General features: G+C 63.7%; 1 long non-coding RNA gene across 1 annotated transcript; it reads right to left on the bottom strand.

Moving 5' to 3' along the window:
• Nucleotides 1-15776: 15776 nt before the first annotated feature.
• Nucleotides 15777-17460, bottom strand: LOC116581486. Its single transcript, XR_004282070.1, has 3 exons — nucleotides 17434-17460; nucleotides 16451-16714; nucleotides 15777-16349 (listed from the first exon to the last, which is right to left on the bottom strand). It is a non-coding gene; the product is annotated as an uncharacterized LOC116581486 (long non-coding RNA).
• Between the last annotated feature and the right edge of the window lie 2109 nt (nucleotides 17461-19569).

Raw genomic sequence — 19569 nt, 5'->3', positions numbered from 1 at the left:
CCCTGCCCCTCAGGCCTGGGGGGTTTTGGAGCAGGGTTCACAATAGGGACTGGCTTGCAGTGGGCGTCCAGGGAGTGCTGGTGCCTGGCCGTGCCCATGGGGAAGAAGGTAGAGGAATGGGGCAGGCAGGGAGCCTGGAAGAGGACCAAGGCCCAGGATGGCTGAGGGCCCGAGGTCACCCCTTGCACTCAACGCCTGAAAGGAAAGGACAGAAGGACTGCCCCCCAGCTGTGAGCCTCTCTGATCATTACCCCTGCTGCTCAGGTCCCCCCCGGCTACCGGCACACCAGTCAGGACCGTGTGGGTCCCAGTCACCCTGCCCATACTTCGTGCGGCCCAGGAGGGCAACAGTGGGGCCCGCTTGGGTCATGCCAGGCCCCTGGAGTTGCCCCTCACAGCTGTGAACCTCTGAGGGTCTTCGGTCGACAGAGGCATGGAGGCTCCGCCTCCGTCGCCGAGCCTGTGGCCTCTCAGAGCCTGGGCAGGGTCTTCCGCCCTCTGCTGTGGGGCAACAAGGGGCTCCCGGTCACGAGGCATCAAGACACTGGTGAGGCCTCCCGGGTTATTCTCTGTCAACATGGGGTGCAGGAGGTGTGTAGACCTGCGGGGACCCCTAGGAGCAGGAGGGCCCTTACCCCATGTCCCCAGACCTGGGAGGCAGATGCGGCCTCAGGCTTCTGGAGAGCCTGGCCTGGGACCGAAAGCAGGAGCGGCCCTGGAGTCGCCTCGCCATGGCTTCTGGGCAGCCAGGCCCTCCCCACCTGTGGGCTTGGGATCCCCGGGTGGCCGAGACCCACGCCTCTGACCTCAGACAAGGCAAGACACGTGCCCAAGGTGCTTACGAGAACCTCACTTCCATCCATGTCCTTCCACCCCATCTCGCAGGCAGTCGCAGGCGGGAGGGGACCACGGACATCCGCCTGCCACCAGGCAGTGGGCGTTGAGAGAGGGGAGCTGTGCTGGCCAGGGTGGGCCCCGTGGGATCAAGTCTTTTCCCCACCCAAGCTTCTCAGGACCTTGACAAGTGTCTGTCCACACTCCGGCGGCTGGCTCTCTGAGCTCTGAGCTCCCTCGGGTCCCGGCCTCAGAGAGAGCTGTGGCCTCGGACGGGAGCTCCAGGCCCCGGCAGGAGGCCACTCGTCAGTAAGCTCCAGCCCAGCTCTCTCTGCGACGCGCTCTGTGACGCGCGGTGTCTGGGGGAGAGTCTCGGAGACGGGCTCTCAGGCCATGTGGGCTAAGTTCAGGGTCGGGGGGTCTGCGCCTGCTCCACCAAATCAAAACCATATTTTCTCTCCTGGAGCTTCCCAAAGTGTTTTAAACCAGACTCAGAAAACTCATTTGGACCGATGCCCTTTCTACCCGGGAGGATTTGATTTTCCCTGGAATGCCGACAGAAAAATCAGCTGGAAGTTGAGCGAGGGATAGCAGGGGGAGGGAAAGCAGAGACTGGGCTGGGACCCCGGCGTGGGTTGGGGGGCACGGCCTCCCTGGGCAGGGACTCTCAGGCGAGCCAGGGGGGTATAGCCTCCTGGGCTCTGGCATCTCCGTCCCACCTTGGGCACGCCTCTAGACCTGTCCAGGCCTCCGTGCGTCCCCTGCCAATGGGGCCCCAGAGCGATTTGGTGCGGGGCCGCGGGAAGGCCCTCACACCTGGCCCAGCCTGCTTCTGACAGCAGACGTGGACCGACCTGCCTGACAGGAAATCAGTGTCTTCGGACAGTCCCCCCAGGACACTGATACCCCACACCTGGGCTGGTTAAAATTAATGAGATCCAAATTATCCTCAGGCAGCCCCGAGCCTTGGTTTTCCAGCAATGCCTCCAGAAGGAACCACGACAAAATCGTGGCCAAGTGTGGGCTGGAAAGTGCTCACTTGAGGTCGTGGGCAGGTAGACAGAGGCCCAGGACTCGGCTACACCCAGGGGGCCGGCCCTTGACCCCCAGGCAGGACCCTCAGCGGGAGAAGCCACTCACGAAAGGCCACGCTGTGTGACCGCGCTTCTACGGACCGTCCAGACAGACAGAAAGTGGACGAGTGGCTGCAGGGGGCTGGGGGAGGGCTGGGAGGGTCGCTGAGGATGGGGGCAAGGTCTTGTTTCGGGGGGGATGACCGTGGTCTCGGAGCCTGATTGACCTGAGGGTCGCACGTGTTGGGGCAGCACGAAATGCCACAGAATCTCACCTCCATGAAGAAAAGGAATTAAAGTACGAGGATCGTGGCCGCCAGGGTGACTCATCCAAATGGTTCGCATTGTGGCCACTTAACGACAAACCTGACCTTTTCCAGAATGCTGAAAAGCCCAAGTGAGGTCCCGGGGGCACGGAGGGCAGGAGGTAGTCTTCATCCGGAGTGGAGATGGGCCTGAGGCTCTGGCTTCCCCTGCACCAAGCTGCGGATGCAGGCTCGGCCCTCCCGGGTCAGGGATGGCTTTGGTTTTGGAGAAATGAAAGCCCTTGTCAGGGCCTGGGCGCTGGAGTCTGGGGGCCTGAACCATGCTAGGGGTGTGGAGGGAGGAGCTGGGAGGGGGAGGCACGGCTGGCGTCCTTTGGCGTCCCGGGGAACCCTGCCCAGAGCCGAGGACTCCAGCTCCAGAGAGGCGCTGGGGTCGGGGCCGCACACCCTGCTCCCCTCACCCCCGGCCTCCCCGCGCAGTGTGCAAACCTGGAGAGTACCACGGATGGCCCCATACTCATCCCCGCGGTCCCATGTGGCCGAGGGGCTCGCTCGTCCCCCCCGAATCACACACCCCTCTTTGAGGAAGGGGCAGGCGTTGGCGGGATTTTCCCGGCTTCACAGACAGCCCCGCTGGTGGCCAGAGTCTGGGGCGGGGAGCGCAGACTTGGCCCCAGAGGGGGCTGCTGGAACTGCTGTCCGCCCCGAGCCCCACATGCCGCATGGACCCCGGGCAGCAGCACCTGGAGGCTGCCCGAGCCGACATCCCCAGAAAGCGTCCCAGCATCGTACCCCTTTCATTATTCCTGGGCCATCGGACCTCAGTAACCAGGATCAACTGCTCAGTGCTGTCTCCAAGGGCTGCCAGACTCTCAGGGAGAGTGCGGGGGCCCTCCTCTGGGAGCCCCAGGAGGCCATGGAGCCTCAGGCAGGTGTCCCTGTGGCCAGGCCCCACCTTTGCCTGGGTGAGCACGTGGGTCTGGGGGCTGGGCAGGCACAGGGTGACCCCTTGCAGGAGAGTGTGGGGGAGGAGGGTGCTGGGCGCTCAGGCCCTTGGCGGGGGTGGGCTGTGTGCCCTCCGCTCGCCTTTGCTCCCTAGGTGTGATTTCTCGATCCATGACTTTGCTGGCAGTGACGACAGCTGCTGCGGGAGGGACACAGTCTGCTCAGACACAGGCCCTTACACGCGTGACCTCCAGGTGGGGAAACTGAGGCTCAGAGAGGCTTGCTTCTAGGAGTCCTGAGGGGTGGAGAGAGTCCGTTAACAATTGTCTCCCAGCCCCATCACCACCAGCACCCGAGTCCTGCATGTCGCCCGAGGTCCCTGGACAGCGAGGTTGTCTCTCGGTGCCTCCTGGGGGTTAGAGCGCAGCATCCCCACTTTGGGCCTGGGGCCAGGGGAGAAAATCAGGGTCCCTACCTGTGGGGGTGAAGGGGCAGCCGGGCCTGGAAATGTTTGCAAATTGCAAAACCCCGATCATTGTCCCCACCTCACCTGGGGCGATTGCCGGAGGACATTGCCTTACAGGCCAGTGTGTCCCCCAGATCTTGTCATTGAGGTCCTAACGCCCAGTTTCTCAGCTGGGACTGTTTGCAGACAGTGGTGATTAAGGTAAAATGAGGTCCTTATGGGGGGTCTCCACCCGGGGCCTGGTGTCTCCAGGAGGTGAGCACACAGACTCACTGGGGAGCCTCCCCCTCCGGCGTCACCGGAGGAGACGGCGTCTGGAAGCCAAGGCCTCCGGAGGGTCCAGCCCTGCCCACACTTGGGTCTCAGACTTCCAGCCAGTAGGGTCGCTATCACACACACTCCTGTTGAGCCCCCGTCTGTGAAGCCCGGTGTGGCTGCCTGGCTGACAGAAGCCACCAGGCATTCTACTGAAGTATTTGCAGGCCAAGGACCGTGTGACTTGAAGCAGCCCATGGCCACGCTCTGGGAGGGTTTCTGGAAGCTTCTGTGCCCCTCGCTGTGTAAACCAGCCCCTCCCTGGGGCTCACGCCCCACCCCACTGTGTGGAGCACAGTGCAGATGCACACAGTGGCCTGCAGGCTCACAGCCGGTCCTTCCCCGGCCGGACCTTGGCTGGGAGACCCTGCGCCGGGGGCAACAGCCAGGAGGAGCACCGTGGAGAGGGCGCCTGGCTCTGCCTTTGGCTCCGAGCCTGCCAAGCTGCAAGGCGAGCACAACGGTGAGTTTCACGCTCCTGCAGGGTTGGATCCCAAGGCTCCTCTCCCCTCCAGAAGCCATGAATGGGCATTTCATGGACAAGAAGCCCTGTTATTTTTCCCAACATAAATGTAAGCGCCCTTCGGGGGCCCCGGGGTGGCTCATAACCCCCACAAACATGGCAGGGGCCCAGGGAGTGCGGCAGGCGCGTGTGGGAGCTGTGCTGCAGGCCCCCCAGGGCCACTGCCCGCCCCCCCCACCGCCGCCCTCTTGCCCCCCCCTCGGCCAACAGTGATGATGAGCAGAGGTGGTGCCAGGGACTGAGACTTCTGGGTGACCCCGGGGCTGTTGCCAGGCTCGGAGACGCGGCTGGGCAGAGGGGAGGCAGGGTGAGTGGGGTGAGGGCACCTGCGGCCCCGCACTAGGGAGAATGCTCCCACCGCGTTCTCCTAAGGCTGGGTTTATAAAGGCGGCTTTCAGGTTCGGGGCCGAGGACGGCCCCCTCCCCTGCCCTCTGCTCTCCTTGGCCTGCCCTGCAGCAGCACCCCCCACCCTGGGTGGATGACTGTGGGGGCGGTAGCCCCCTGGGGGATCTCACCCAGGCCCCAAGAGTGTGTTGGAGCCGAGAAATCGGTCGTGTGACCCCAAGGCCTGGGGTGGCCGGCTGGCCTTTCTTGGTGAGGCGCTGGGTCTTCAGTGTGGACCTGGGTGTCCACACGTTCCCTGGTTCCTGGGCTGTCTAGCGCCTCCTTCCAAGTCTTGGCCGTTGGTAAGAAGAAGCAGACCGGCCTGGGGCCCACGGGAGCATGCTCTCTCTGAGCAGGGAGTGGGGGCATTCCTGGAGAGACCCCAGGGTCTCCCAGCTCACCCTGCTCCCTGCAGCATCCTGAACCCAACATCTTCTCCTTGGTTACCTCTAGAGACAGAGGGCTCACTTCCTGAGAAGGTGGCCCATGCTTGCTGGGATGACTTGAAGTGAGGCCAAGTTTCTCTGTTCCTGCCTTCTTCTTTGGCCGTTCCTCTCGATTTCTGAGGGCAACGGACCTGGGCGTGTTATGAAGGCCCCCACCCCCCATCGCCTGCCTATGGCCTCAGGGTGGGCAGGTACTGGGGGCCGGGGCTGGGCAGTCCAGCAGCTGCCACCCCTGGCTGGAGAGGGAAGTCAGCTGTGAATGCACAAGCAAGTGAATGAATGAATGAACGGGTGTGCTGCAGAGACCCACAAGGCTTCAGAACTTTTCCTGGGAGGGGCCAGCCCGCGCAGAAGCCCACCTCTGCTGTGGCTATTGGCAGATTTTCTCCAGGCTCCAAAGCAGCCCTGCCAGGAGTTATAAAAACACCTGAGAGCACCAGGGTGCTTCGCGGCACACTTGCTGCCTCAGGGTGAAAGGTTAAACAAATCCCAGCTCAGGGTTTACTGCACCGGCCGCTTCGGAGCAGAGCCTGTCCCAGCACCCGCAGGGGTGCAGATCATGCAAGAAAGGCCTCCCCCAAGTGTCGGAGGGGGCCGGGGCCCAGCGCACAGGAGGCGACCTCTGGATTTTTATGTGAACAAAGGTAGCTATATAAACTCGCCAAAAACAAGTCCTTTACAGAAACCCATTTGTAGGACTTACTTTCCAGTAACCAGTAAATCAGAAGGTAGGATGGAAATCGCACTTCAAAATGGTCAGTGATGCTTTTGTTTTCTTGATTCTGTGCTGATTTGAATTTTTGGAAGACGGAGTGGGGGAGCGAGGGGGGTGGCACCGGTTGAGAGGGGTCCGGACTCAGCTCTCTACCCGGAGGGCCCTGCGGACCTGCTTCCTCCTCCCTTCGTCTGGAATGTTCCACAGCACACATGATGGGTGGGGCCCTAGTTAGGTGTGGGGTCACGGATGGTGTGGAGGGCTTGGCCTGGAGGGAGGCAGGGGAGCCCCTCCCCGCACCTACACCCAGCTCCGGGTGCCTATAGAGGGCCCGGGTCCAGGGACCCCTGATGGGAATCTGCCCCCGCCCAAGGGACAGAGGACCTTGGAATTCTTCTTGTCCCCTGGGGCATGAATAGAGGACCTTGGAGTTCTTCTTGTCCCCTGGGGCATGGACAGCCGGCCTCCCCTGGCAGGAAACCATCCGCTCAGGAGGCGAGCTGCTCTCTCCTGTCCCTGTTCACACAGAAACTGTCGCCGAGGCTGTCCTGGCATCCCAAACTTGGGGTGGTGAAGCCCCAAAGCTTCCTGGGCCCTTTGCTCAGTCACCAGTCATAAGGGGCCCCTGAGACCCTGGCCCAGAGCAGACTGCATGGACCAAGAGGGACGGGGGTGTGGACCCCGGAGCAGGGCTTGAGGACAGCGGTGCAAGGGTGCTCTCCCTCTTCCAAGTGGAGACATGTCATGGCACCCGGGGCAGCAGCCTGGGCCTTGGGAAGCCAGAAAGAGAGGTGGGGTGATTGGGCCACGACCAACCCCCAGGACTCCAGCGACCTTCCCGGTGGGGCCTCATGCTTCGCAGGGAGCAGATGTGCAAAGATGCTTAGGTGGGGAGGTATGGGGGTGCTGCGGGGCTGAAGGAGGTCCCCCAGGCCTGGCTCCCAGCTGGCTCTCTGTAGGGCCTGGCACGGGGGCCTCTTGCTGCGGGGGCTGGGGGAGCAGAGCTCTTGGGCTCCCCTGCACTGAGGCGGCCAGCAGCTCCACAAGGGCGTGAGTCACTGTGGCTGGCAGGGTCAGGGAGGCCTGGCAGAGAGGACCCGGTGGGCGGGGCCGTGCCCCTGTCTGGCCAGACGGGTCGAGTCTCCACCAGGCGCCTGAAATAACTCTTGGGGCGCCCAGCGGTGGGTGGTGTGTGTGTGCCGCACCGGCAGCTGCGGGCCACCCTGCCTGGCCAGGTAAGCAGAGCCTGGCCCAGGGATACCCCTCTGGCCCAGGCGCAAAGCTGGGGGGCAGCCCCCCTGCCCAGAGGCTCCACATTCTCCTTCCACTACGGCCGTACCTCCTAGGCCCTGACAGAAACCTGCCCCCTTCCCCATGGCCCTGGGGTGAGGGGTCCTGACGCTCTGCTGGGTCTCTGTCCGGGACGCCCACTCCTGTCCTGAGCCTGCAGACCCTCCGTGGGGACCTCCAGCCTGGCCCCCACAGACTTTGTCTCCCCCTGGGCCCATCTCCAGCTGCGGCAGAAGGCGCTGGCTGGCATCCTGCTCCTGGCCCCAGGACTCATGGGAGGTTGGTGTCAGTGTCCTGGGGCCACTGTAGTCACTCCACACAAATGGGGGTCTGAGAACAGCAACAAGGAAACTCCCCTAGTAACAGAGGCTGTCTTCTCCCTGCTTGTGTCTCTCTTCCTACAAGGATACAAGGTGCTGGACTAAAGCCTCCATCCCGACCCAGGATGCCCTCATTCCATCTACGGAGGCTATTTCCACATGAAGTCACATTCTGAGGTCCCAGGGGACATGAATCTGGGGGACATCATTAAACCCAGTGCAGCGCCCATCTGTGGCCTCTGACTTGAGGCTCATAGGGGAGGGCCAGAGAAGTGGACTTTTGTGCACACAGCCAGGTCCACGGGGGCCGGTGGACAGGAGGGCCTCTGTGGGGGCTGAGGGGCACTGGCTGGTTGCAGCTTTGGCCAAGCACTGGACCGGGGCTGGCCAGATGGGGTAGGGGTACAGTGATGGGAGGTTCTGGAGGTCCAGACTGGACCGGCACGCCCAGAACCTTCCATCACAGCCTCCCGCTAGGGTGATGGCAGGCAGCCCTGCCCAGAGTCAGGGCTCCGAGAATGCCCAGGGGGTGGGAATGCCCACGGGAAGATGCTGACGTGAGTCTGGCGCAGGGCGGCCCCCGTGGCCTCTGCAGAGGTCTGAGCCCCTGCCTGGTGGAATCCCTTGAGGGTCACACAGTGGGGAGAACAAGGATGTGGCCCCTGTGGGGACCCTTGCAAAGACAGGCAGGGAAGGACGCCCATCAGGAGTTCTTGGGGTGTCCACGGAACAGAGGCGCCTGGGAGGGCTTTCCGCTGTACATGCAAGGTGCCGGGGTGGGGGACGGGACCAGACAGAGGTAACTCTGTAGCAGGCTGCAGGCACCTCCAGAGGCTTGGTGAGGCCTAGGTGTCTCCGTGGGGTGACCAGCTATGGGCAGGGGAGAGGGACGCACACCGGGGAGGCCTACCTCCTGGGGCTCTGGCAGTTCATAGTCTCACTGTCCTCCGGGCATCGAGGGAGGTGGCGCGAGCCCAGGGTGTTTCAGGCTGGCCCGGACGCCGAACAGCTGAGGAGCACGGGGCGGTGAGCAGGCTCTGCCCCCGGGGTAGCAGTGGGCACGGCCCAAGGGGCTGGAGAGTGAGGACAGAGGCCCGAGGAGGTGGCCGCGGGCTCAGGATCCCTGGAGCCCCACTGCACTGGGCTGAGACCTTCCAGCCTCAGAACTTAGGGAGAGGACCTGACCCCGGCCGGGGTGGGTCCTGTGTTACTGGACCCTGTCCGACGTTAGTTTCCTACTGCTGCCGTTCTCCCCAGCCATCCTGGCCCTTCTTGGCTGGTGGCCACAGGCCTCCAGTCCACCCTCCAGTGAGGATACCCTGATGGTGTCCACGCCACGTCCGTGGCCCATCCTGTCCCACACACGGGGGTGGGGGAGGCTCCCACGTGTGGCTCTCCTGGGATGGCGAGAGAACTGGTGAGAGCCGCATGTGGGGGCTCAGGGGGCCTGGAGGAAAGGAGTTAGACTCCGTGATGGGTCAGTGTCCTTGTGGCCAGGGGCGTGACTCCATCGCCCACCGGCCAGCGGCCTTGCCCTCCTCCAGCTGTGGGTGGGATAACCCAGTGGCCGCGCCAGCCCCACCAGCCTGCCCTCCCCTGGTGCAATGGTAGCTCTGGGGCCACAGGGACCCCCGTGTTTTCCTCCACTCGAACCCCCAGACCCGGCAGCACGGAACTGGGTGCGCAGCAGAGCCTCTGAGCCTGACTGCTCCCGCGAGTGTGGGTCCCTGCCCTCCAGGCAGGTGTTCTGGTGCGGCTGTCTGTGCCCACGGCCATCTGCACGACTGGACCCTGAGTTTTCTCTAGAAAACTTCTCCCTTCCTGAGCTTCACGTCTGTTTTGCAAGTTTTCCTGCCACAGGTTTTCGATGCTGGGGGTGGGAGAACACGGGGAGAGCACAGGCCGCCGGCAAGAAGGGCTCTCCTCTGGGGCTCCGAACCACCCGAGGACCTCCGTGGGCCTGTTTTGGGGCTCTCGGGAGCACACTCATGTCCCCCTTTATCTTAATGCACAGCCAGGAGCCCCTTGCAGGTGGGGGGGAAGGGGATGACGAGGGCCACGCTGGGAGGAACGGGGGAGAAGGTTACATCGGTGGAAAGTCAGTCTTCAGGGCTCTCTGGTGGCCGCCGTGTCCCCAGGAAGTTGAGGGCTGCCCCGCTCTGCCAGGCAGCATCTGTCCATGCTTCCCAAGGCGATTCGATAGCCGAGAAGCTGCTCCGGAGTCACTCGTCGGGAAGGAGCCGGGGTCTCTATGGAGCTAAGGGTGCGGGAGGGGTGCCTGCTCCTGGCTCTTGGGCTTTGGGCCACAGACCCAATGCTGCTCAGGGATGGGCTGAGCATGGCACCTCTCCCTGCGCCGGCCTGGCACGCCCTCACCATTGTCACAGAGAACACACACGCACTGCCACGACAGCACACACAGGGAGCGCGGCAGAGACACGCTTGCACACACATGGGCGTGCACACACACAGGGACGTGCACACACTCACGGGGACATGCACGTGGACGTGCGCACAAACGTGGATGTGGACATGCATGTGGACGTGTGCACACTCACAGGGATGTGCGCGTGGACGTGCACGCACACACACAGGGATATGCACGTGGACGTGCGCACACTCACGGGGACTTGTGTGAGGCCCACACACAAACGTGGGCTAGAGAGCCAGCAGGCTTGGTTCATGCCCGCCCTCTGCTAATCCATGTCGGAAGCAGGTGCTGGTCTCGGGCCGGGCACCGGGCCTTCCCGCTCAGAATGCGGCGGCCCGCGTCAGCCCTCAGCAGAGGCAGGGACACCCCCCCCTCCCGCCAGGGGACCCCAGGCGCTCGCAGAAGCTCTTGGTTTCTCCCGTGTCTCCTCTCGCCTTCCCTCGTTCACACGTGGTTCGCTTTCTTCAAGAACGACTTCCAGCTTTCTCTCTTGGATGTTAACTCAGACGCTCTCGGGTTTGCGGTTCTAAAGTGTGCGACTGCGATCTTCGCCTCGTCGGTTTCCAGCATCTCCTTGTCCCTCTGGGCGAGCCGGCCCCTCGGGCAGCACATCCTCGTGCCTGGCCCTGGGTGACCACTGACCCCGTGTCCTCTCCGGGCTCCCTGCCCTGGACGTGTCACACAGCACGTGTCCTCATTTCATGGAGCGCACGCGGTGGCGAGTGTCAGCGCCCCTCCCCTCTTTTTGGCTGGATCCTGTCCCGCTGTGTGGACGGACTGAGGGCCGTCCGTCCGCTCCTCTGTGGAGGGACATGGTGTCCATGTTGGGCTCCTGTGGGGGGAGCCAGGACACTAGCAATTAGTGTGCAGGCTTCCGTGGGGACGCGTGTGTCCAGGGGTCTGGAGGCTTGCCGGTGAGGGCAAGTGCTGGGTCACGCGGCAACTGTGTGCGCGTACGCTTGTAGGCAAACGCCCGACTGCCACCCCCCCAGCCCCCCACCCCCGCCCCGCACAGTGTCCACACCCGCTGGCCACGCCCGGGCCTCCGTGCCCGACACCCTCGCCGACACTCGCAAGCTTCTGGGGCCGCTGGGTTTGCTGATGGGCCTCAGCGCGTGTGTGGTGGTACCTCTCGCCCGGTGCCCGGGGTTCACAACGTTGAACGTCTCCCCGTGCGCTGACTGGCCGGCGCGCGTCTCCTTTGGAGAGGCATCTGCTCACACCCTTTGCCCGGTTTTTATGACAAGGTGGTTCATGCTTTCCTGGTGAGTTATAAGACTTCTTTACATGTCCAGGACACGCAGCTTTTATCGGCTTTGTGACTTGCAGACACCTTCCCTGCTCCGCCAGCTGTGCCCCCGCCATCCCGTGAAGGCACAGAATGTTTCAGCTCCACTGGAGTCTCATTTATCTGTTTTTCTGCTTCTGGAAACTTATGCATTTTTATCCACCTGGAATGGGCGTGTGTTGCCCGAGGCCTTCAGGAGCAGGGTGGTGAGAAGGTGGGCTTGGCGTGGGCATGGGCCACAGATGTCAGGGACACTCAGGGAGGCCGAGGCAATCAGGGAAGTCTTCCTGGTGTCAGAGCTGGCCCTGCATGCTGTCGGCCTGGGGCTTTGCCCCTTCAGCCTGGTGGGGGCTCTCGGTGTGGGAGTGGACCCCAAAGCCCCTGCCCTTGTGGGCTGTCCTTGTCTCCCCCCGCCTGCCCTCCACGCCCTCCCTTCCAAGCCCAGCCACAAGACAGCGAACGGCGAGTGGCGGGACGCAGGACTGGACACACGGGGTAATTAATTTTGACTCACAGAAGCTGTATTAAATTGGATAGAAACTGCCGAAAATGGGATTAGGGGAGCAGCTTAGCCAAGGGCACACAGAAGGAGAAAGCCGGGCCGCGCTCTTGGAGGCGGGAGAGCCGGAGAAGGCGCTGGACATTTCTCGGCGATCACGTCATGTCCGAGGCTCGGCCTCCCCACACCCCCGGAGGGGCGGCCAGCTCGGGGCCGGGAAGATGGGAAGACGGCCGCTCCCCTCCCTGCCACCAGCTTATCTGCGCTGAGCTCACTCCAGTCGGAGGATTAATTTGGAAACAATTAAAATTCTGTGCAAAAGTGGCAGCCGGCCGGCAGGCACGAAGCGGTTTCAGCACTGAGGCCGAATCCAATTAGTGTGGATTAAGTCGGCCACAAACCAGCAAGCCGGGGACAGCTCCTGGGCGCCCGGCTCCGGGGCTGCTGCACTGCTGGGGAGCCCCTCCAGTCCCAAGGTGGGAGGCGCGCGGGCTGGGTCAGGGCAGGCCACGCCCGCCCTGGCTCCCTGTGCTCCCAGCTGCGCTCGGCTGGCATAGCCCCTGCCCGGGCCTGGCCTCTGTCTCCACAACGGCTTGTTTGGGATTTCTGGAGACGCCATCCCTTTGTGGGGTCACGGGGACGCCCGCGGCTGTCTGGGCAGTGTCTGGAGCGGACAACGGGCGGCTGCCGGGACATACGGTGAAAGGGGCGGGTCCTCAGGCTCACCTGTGTAAGGACCTGGCAGGCTGCCCTGGAGCCCAGCCCATGGAACCTTCTGGGTTCTGTTGAGGGCCCACGTGCAGATGCAGGCGGATGTGGATCCGCTGTCCTCGGCCAGGCCTCTGGGGGCCTCCGGGGGCCTTGGGGGGCAGCAGCCTCTCTTGCATGTGGCCTGAGGTCTGGGGGAGAGCAGCCCTCTCCAGGGGGCTTGGACTCGGCAGGAGTTGGGGGCTGGGGGCGTGGGACTCTCTCCTCTCCGTGGAGGGGTTCCCCAAGCAGCCGTGTGCCTATCCTATTGGGGGGGGTCCCCGCCTAGGGCCGAAGACCCCTCAGAGCTGCTTCTCTATCCTGTCAGGACTCCGCACACCTGGAGGTCCTCGGGCCCCAGGGACAGACTCCGTGCACTTGTCTCCCTCTCCCCACAGGGACCTGAGAGCATCATTGCTGGGGGGACTTTCCAGGCAAGGTGGGTAGATGCAGAGGACTGGGGGAGTCCCGACACCCCGTCCTCTCCTCTTTCTTGTCCTGCCCCCACTGCCCCATGTAGGAGACCAGGAAGCCAGGGAAGGGCTCTTAGCCCTGCAGGCCTGGTTCTCAGCTCATTGGCAGCCACCGGAAGCCCGTGGGGGACGCTGCTCAGGGAGTGAGGGGAGCCAGGGCCTGGCTGCATCCCAGAGCAGGGAGGGCCGAGCCACCCTACAGGCAGTGAAAGACAGAGGTGGAGAGGTCAGGGCCCATGGATGTCCCTGGTCTGCCGCCGGGTGTGTGCTAATGAGCTTGAACTCCGGCCCCACTGCAGCCTGTAGGCTGCCTGGTGGTCGACCTCCAGGAGGCCTTATCGGTTCCCAGAGACTCCAGGGACCCTCATCTGTCCCTCTGCTGCTTGGGGCCAGGGCCCGGAGGCCTGCCCCAGCCTGTGCGGAGAAGAATGGGTTTACCCCGCAGCTACCTCCTCGCAGAGCCCAGCAGCCTGCCCCCCGGAGAGGAAGCACCAGCCCAGGCCACCCTCTCCAGCCCCGCTCCTGGGCCAGAACTGGCCCATTTGTGACCTGGTGTCTCCCTGAATCCAGGAAGCGAACTGAGCTATGGGGTGTGACCCCCAGGATTTGCCTCCAAGCCAGGGCATGGGGGTTCCCCCAATTTCCACTGGTATCTTTGCCCCCAGGGCCATGGAGGCTCTTGGGGTGGGAGGAGCCTGGGTCCCTCACCTGGCCATGACCTTTTCCGGGGTTTTCAGGTGATCTGCGTAAACTTCTGCTTCTGGGTGAATTCCCCAGAAAAATGAGGAAAGCGGGGTTTTCCTGGCTGGAATGCAGGGTTCAGGCCGGGGTTGTGGCAACTGGCGCTGTACCACAGCGGTGTGCTCTGTCCCCCAGAGGCAGGTAGTGAACTTTGTGTCGGCTGCTCCAGAGCCCCCGCAGTCGGGGACCCCCACTGGGGTCTTCCATCCCTGCGGGTGCTTGCTGTTTCCAATACCTGCCCCCCGGTGTCTGACACTTGCTAACCTGACTTCGCAGGTTGTTCCCAGCAAGGATGGGGTCCTGCCCTCAAGGGCTCCCACTCCCTCCCCTCCGGGACCTGGTATGGAGGGATTTGTGCCCCGTCTGTGGGCGCCTGGCTGTGAGATGATGAGGGCTGGGTCCCGGGCTCTCAGAGTCAGGGACGTGTGACCTGGTTTCTCCGTCCCGAGGAGCCGGTGTTGGGGGCCCTTCCCAGGAGGATGAGGAGGAGCCGAGGGCACTTCCCAATATGCCTGGAAAACACCCTCGGAATCCACTTGGCAAGTGGCCACAGTACCTTCGCAGTATGTTTCTTCCGCTTCCAGTGAGAGCAAACAGAGCCCGAGGCCCCACCCTGCCACACACACAGGGTGGGATTTCCTGGGCTGACTCACGGGGGCCTGGCTTGGGTGAGGACGCAGAGCTGGTGGCCTGGTCGCTTCCCTCTGTGGAATGTTAGGCTGGGCTGGGGATGCTGCTCCTGTACCCTGGGGAAGCCATGGGGTCCCTCCCTGGGGGGCGTCTGGAGTGGGCGGGCATCTCGGAACAGGCCCTTCTTGTCCGTTTTGTCCGTCTCTCAGCCCCACTGAGCCAGCGCAGCGGCGGCAGAGCTGAGGCCCAGGCTCAGAGGGCCTGGCCTGGGGGTCAAGGGACGGCCCAGAGCGACGGCTCAGACAGAGGCAGGGTGCACCATACGAGGCCGTTGGGAGCCACAGCCTGAGGAGGTCTTGGGGGGCCAGCAGGGAAGGAGCCACGTCCTCTCCCCACTCCCCTGTTTCCTGCAGTCGGACCCCCACCGCAGTGTAGGAATCCATCCCCAAACAGGGAGGTGGGCACTGGTGTCTCCAGTGGGTCCCTTTGGTCTCTGGGCCTCAGGCGCTGGTGTCTCCAGTGGGTCCCTTTGGTCTCTGGGCCTCAGGCGCTTCACGCCTGAGAAGCGGGCAGGTGGCCTGTCTGAGGGGTCGGACGCTGAGTGAGTGCCACGGGTGGAAGGCTCTGTGCGTGACGACCGCTTCACTCCTAATGTCGCCGAGGAGGCGGAGGCTGGCACCTGGGTCTGGTGGCAGCCCCACCCCAGCAAGCTGGGAAACCCTGAACCAGGGTCCTGGCCCCTGAACCTCAGTCCTCCGGCACCCAGCTGCCCACATGGGGTCAGACGTGACAGACACATGCGGCGGGTGTGGGGCCAGGGAGGGAGAAAGGGCCTCTGCGCCCACCCCCCAGGTTCATAGCCAGTCCCTCAGGGGGACTGTGGTGATTCCAAGGGCCTCAAAGTGCGGGGTCCTGGGGGCAGCCTGAGACGGCTGACGCGGTGTCAAGGGAGCGGTGGCTCCTGCCAGGTCTCTGGGTCCTGGCAGGGCACTGGCTGCTGAAGACGCATCCGACAGGGGAAATGAGCCTCGCGGTGAGGGCTCAGCCAGAAGTAGCTCCCAGGCCCAGACGCTGGTCCCCTGAGAGGGCCACCTTCCCTGGAGGTCCCTGAGCCTGGCGTTGCCGGGGAGACGCGCCTCGGAGCGGGGTGGGCAGGCGCGGGTGGCCTAGGGAGCTGGGGATGGGGGTCTGCGTATTTGGGGAGCAGGACACTGGCCGCTGGCCCCTTGAGAGCAGCCGTGCTCTGGTGGTTCCCTCCCACCTCCCGCCAAGCATTCTAGCTTGTTCCGTGAGAAAACCAAACACAAGGAGCTGGAGAAAGGCTCTCTCAGAGCAAAACCTCTTTCCTTTGTTTTGGAGAAGTCAGAGGCGTTCCCTTTCCCGGGTTCCGTGTGGTGTTGTGGAGGCGCAGCCGGCTTGGCTGTGGGAATGCTGGGGCTCGTGGGGTCACTGAGCCCTCAGGCTCGGCCCTCCAGGTCACCCTCAGGGTGACGCACTCGCGGGGATCTCCGAGGCTTAGAGAGAGTGTCCCATGTCCGTCCGGATGGTGGGTACCGTCCCGCCTAGCCACACAGTGAGACTCTGCAGCTGCCTGCGGCAGGGGTGACCCAGGCCGGACACAGGCCACACAGCCTGCGGCCAAGGGATGGGAGGTGGGGAGTGAAGCTCCCAGGGCTGCCTCTCCTTGCCAAAAACCAGCTAAAATCTCCGGGGGGAGAAGGGGTTGCCTGTTTCCGTGACGACGCTAGAAGCCATTCAGGGGATCACATTCAAGAGGCGAACGTATGGCCCGTGAATTGTGTCTCCGCATCATCGTGAGGCTGTCATCAGTGGTTCTCACGGCAGGAGCGGGCGGCAGGAGCTGGTTTTGGATACACCGGGTTACGACGCTTCCGCTGGGGAGGACGGGGTAATTCTGGTCCCGCGACCACGTGAATGTGCCTCACGCCGCGGAGCTGTGCGCTTAGAAGTGGTGAAAATAGTACATTTTGTGTCATGAATATTTTACCACACCAAAAAAGGAAACACCCCGGTGGCATGGCTGTCCTTCCCCTCGCACTCACGTGTCCCGTGGCGAGTTCCCGTGTCGCGAGTTCCCCTGGCGCCGTCAGCCGACTTCATCCGCCCAGGCCCGACTGCCCACTGGCTACAGAGCCACCGAGCGGAGGAGGGGAGCCCCAGCCTCGGGCTTCAGGGGTGCGTTGGGAACCCAGCGCCCCAGAATCCCAGCGGCTCTCCGTCATGGAAGCTGGGGTCTGCACAAGGCCGACAGCTCCTGCCTGGACGGAGGTGCTGGCCTCTCAGGACGCCTGCGGGAAGCTCTTCTCCTGGCAACGTGGGGCGAAAAGAACAGGGGCCCCCGTGAGTCGCCAGGGCAAACCTGAGACCTGGAAGGCTTGGTGACCTTGCCCCATGGGGTTTAGCGAGGGCAACAGGGACAGCCCTGTTGGTGGGCTGGCAGAGCTACTGCGGTCATGTTCCCATTTCTGCATGTTGGGGGTCGCTGGCTGGCTCACAGACACCCCACCTGGAAGGCTGGGCCCCCAGCCGTATGAGGGGCAGCGCCAGACCATCCGTCCAACAGAAAACAGATGGCCGCTCTTCCTCCAGGAGCCCGGGGAATGCCAGGCACTGGTCTGGGGAGGCCGGGACCCCTGCTCCACATTCCAAGACGGCGTCGCAGCCCAGGAAGGAAGTGTGGCCCCCCTGATCCCCGCCTGCCCACCAGATGCACAGCCACGGACCCCCCAGATGCAGCTGCCTCCTAGCAGACGCTCAGCGACCCCCTTCCCATCTGGCCCTGGGAGGCCTTGGCCCCTCATCTCCCTGCCCAAGGAAGCTGGCTGCGAGGAGGGCTGATGAGCTCTGGCTCCACAAAGCACTGTGGATGTCCGTCATCAGGGAAGGCCACCATGTCCTCCCAGAGACACCCCTGGCCCCAAGGACACCCGTCTCTCCCCCAGGGCCCCTTGCCTCCCCTGTGGGCTGGTGCCTGTGCTCCCACCTGTCTGGGTCCTGCTGTCCCTGCCCCAACCCGGGCCTTCACCTGCCGCCTCCCTCTGGTCTGTCAGCTCCCTCCCGTCTGTCAGGTGTCACCCTGTGCCAAGACTCCCCTCCTAGGGCGCTGTGTCGGGTCTTCTCAAGGTTCATGGCTCCCCAGAACATCAGAAAGTGACCTTATTTGGAAATAGGGTCATTGCCGATTTCTGGGTTAAGATCAGTGTGGAGTAGGGTCAGCCCTAAATCCGGGGATTGGCGTCCTCACAAGAAGGGAGGAGGAAGACAGACACACACGGAGGACAGCCGCGCGATAATTGGGGCAGAGTCCTGGGGACGAAGTCACAAGCCGAGGGACACCGGCCACACTGGGAGCCGGGCGAGGCAGGAGCAGCCCTCCCCCGGGTCTCCGGAGGGGACTGCGGCCTGTCCCACGTAGATATGACGTCCGGCCCCCAGACTGAGAGGGGGAGTTGGGTCTGTGGCGCTTGGGTTCGGTTGCCGTGGGACCAAGAGGCACCCAGCCCCGCCTGATCTGGGCCGCCAGGTCTGAGCTTGCTGCCGCCACACGGAGCCCTGTGACCGGCTGGAAGGTGGAGGAGAGCAGGGGCACGTGAGGGCGTGGGCGGCCCCTCGCACCCTCATCGGCCCGTCCCGTCTGCCAGCTGGCCCCGGGCCCTTGGCTCCCCGCACACTCGTGGGTCCTCTTGGCCTGGACGAGGCTTCCCCCGGGGGACACCCCACTTGGCCCCCACAGCCCACACCCCCCGCGGCCACTGAGCTGGACCTCCTGTTTTAAATTCCCGCCTGGTCGTGTTCCCACTGCCCCCCACCCAGCGGCCCAGCCCCCTGGGCTTGGCAGCGAGGTGTCCTGGGCTGTTTTTTCCAGTGGGCGTGGGCCGGGTAGAAAATGACCTCAGAAGGGTGGGGCGGCTGGGGAGGCCCGGAGGTGCTCAGAGGGCATCCCAGGGGCATGGCGGGTGCCCACGCTTGGGCTGGGTCGGGGTCTGCTCCCGTACTGTGTGCCGGGCCCCTGAGATTCCGTGATGGAGGCGTCACCCGCATTCCCAGCCTTGTTAGAAGCCTCTTGCCACCATGGCTCCGTTGGGCTCCCTGTCCCTGGGCAGTGCCGACGGCCATCTGCGTGGAGGGGGCTGGCGGTTGGCTCCGCTCCCGTGACCTGGACCCCTGAGCTCAGGCCGCGGAAGACGGGGAGCTATTGACTGTGCCACCAGTTCAGCAGGGCTGTGGGGCCGCGGGAGCCCTTGGACAGTAGGGTCAGAAGCTGAGCTCTGAGCCGTGGGTCAGGGCCAGAGGGCTGAGGGACAGGACGACAGGGTTGATGATAATGGCCTTCAATCAAGCCTGCCAGGAAAGAGGACTCCGTCCCTGAGGCATTTCCACCGAAGGGAGAACAGGGACCCCACGATGGGCTGCAGGAGAAGGGTGAGGTGTGCGGAGACCGGTGGCCACTGGCAGGGCCACTTGGCAGGGAGGACGGAGGATGGAAGGGGACCTGGGCCCCAGCCTTGACGCTGCTGGGACACAGTGGGCGGAGAGGGTGGAGGGAGTCCCCAGCTTCCCCAGCCTCCAGGCTCAGCCCCACAGGGGCTCAGAAAGCTCAGGGAGACGCCCCAGACAGGTGCCTGAGATGAAGCCAAGAGGTGAACCCAGGTGCCCAGCATCAGCTGCCAGCCCCGCCGCTCCCCCACCCCGGCTTGGTGGACGGAGAAGGACAGACCACCAGGCGGAGGGAGGAGGTTCCCAGGTTGGCGATCCATGGCCATCCGTGGAGTGTCCTAGACGATGCCTGCATCACTCCAATCTGTGCCCCTCTCCTGGGTCCATGTCTCCCTCTGTCTTCTTTTAAAAGATTTTATTTATTATTTATTTATTTTTCAGAGAGAGAGCGAGAGAGCAGGCAGACGCAGAGGGGGAAGCAGGCTCCCCGCCGAGCAAGGAGCCCGATGCGGGACTCGATCCCAGGACCCCGGGATCATGACCTGAGCCGAAGGCAGTGGCTTAACCCACTGAGCCACCCAGGCACTCCTCCCTCTGTCTTCTTATTGGAGTAAAGGTCCATCCCAGGTAATCCAGAAGGGTGTCCCTTAGAAATCCTGGATTTGAGGGGCGCCTGGGTGGCTCAGTGGATTAAGCCACTGCCTTCGGCTCAGGTCATGATCTC

Source organism: Mustela erminea, chromosome 20 (genome assembly GCF_009829155.1).
Source record: "Mustela erminea isolate mMusErm1 chromosome 20, mMusErm1.Pri, whole genome shotgun sequence".
Lineage (NCBI taxonomy): Eukaryota > Metazoa > Chordata > Mammalia > Carnivora > Mustelidae > Mustela > Mustela erminea.
The sequence above is the reverse complement of the archived record's forward strand: the minus strand, read 5'-3'. Positions and strand labels throughout refer to the sequence as shown.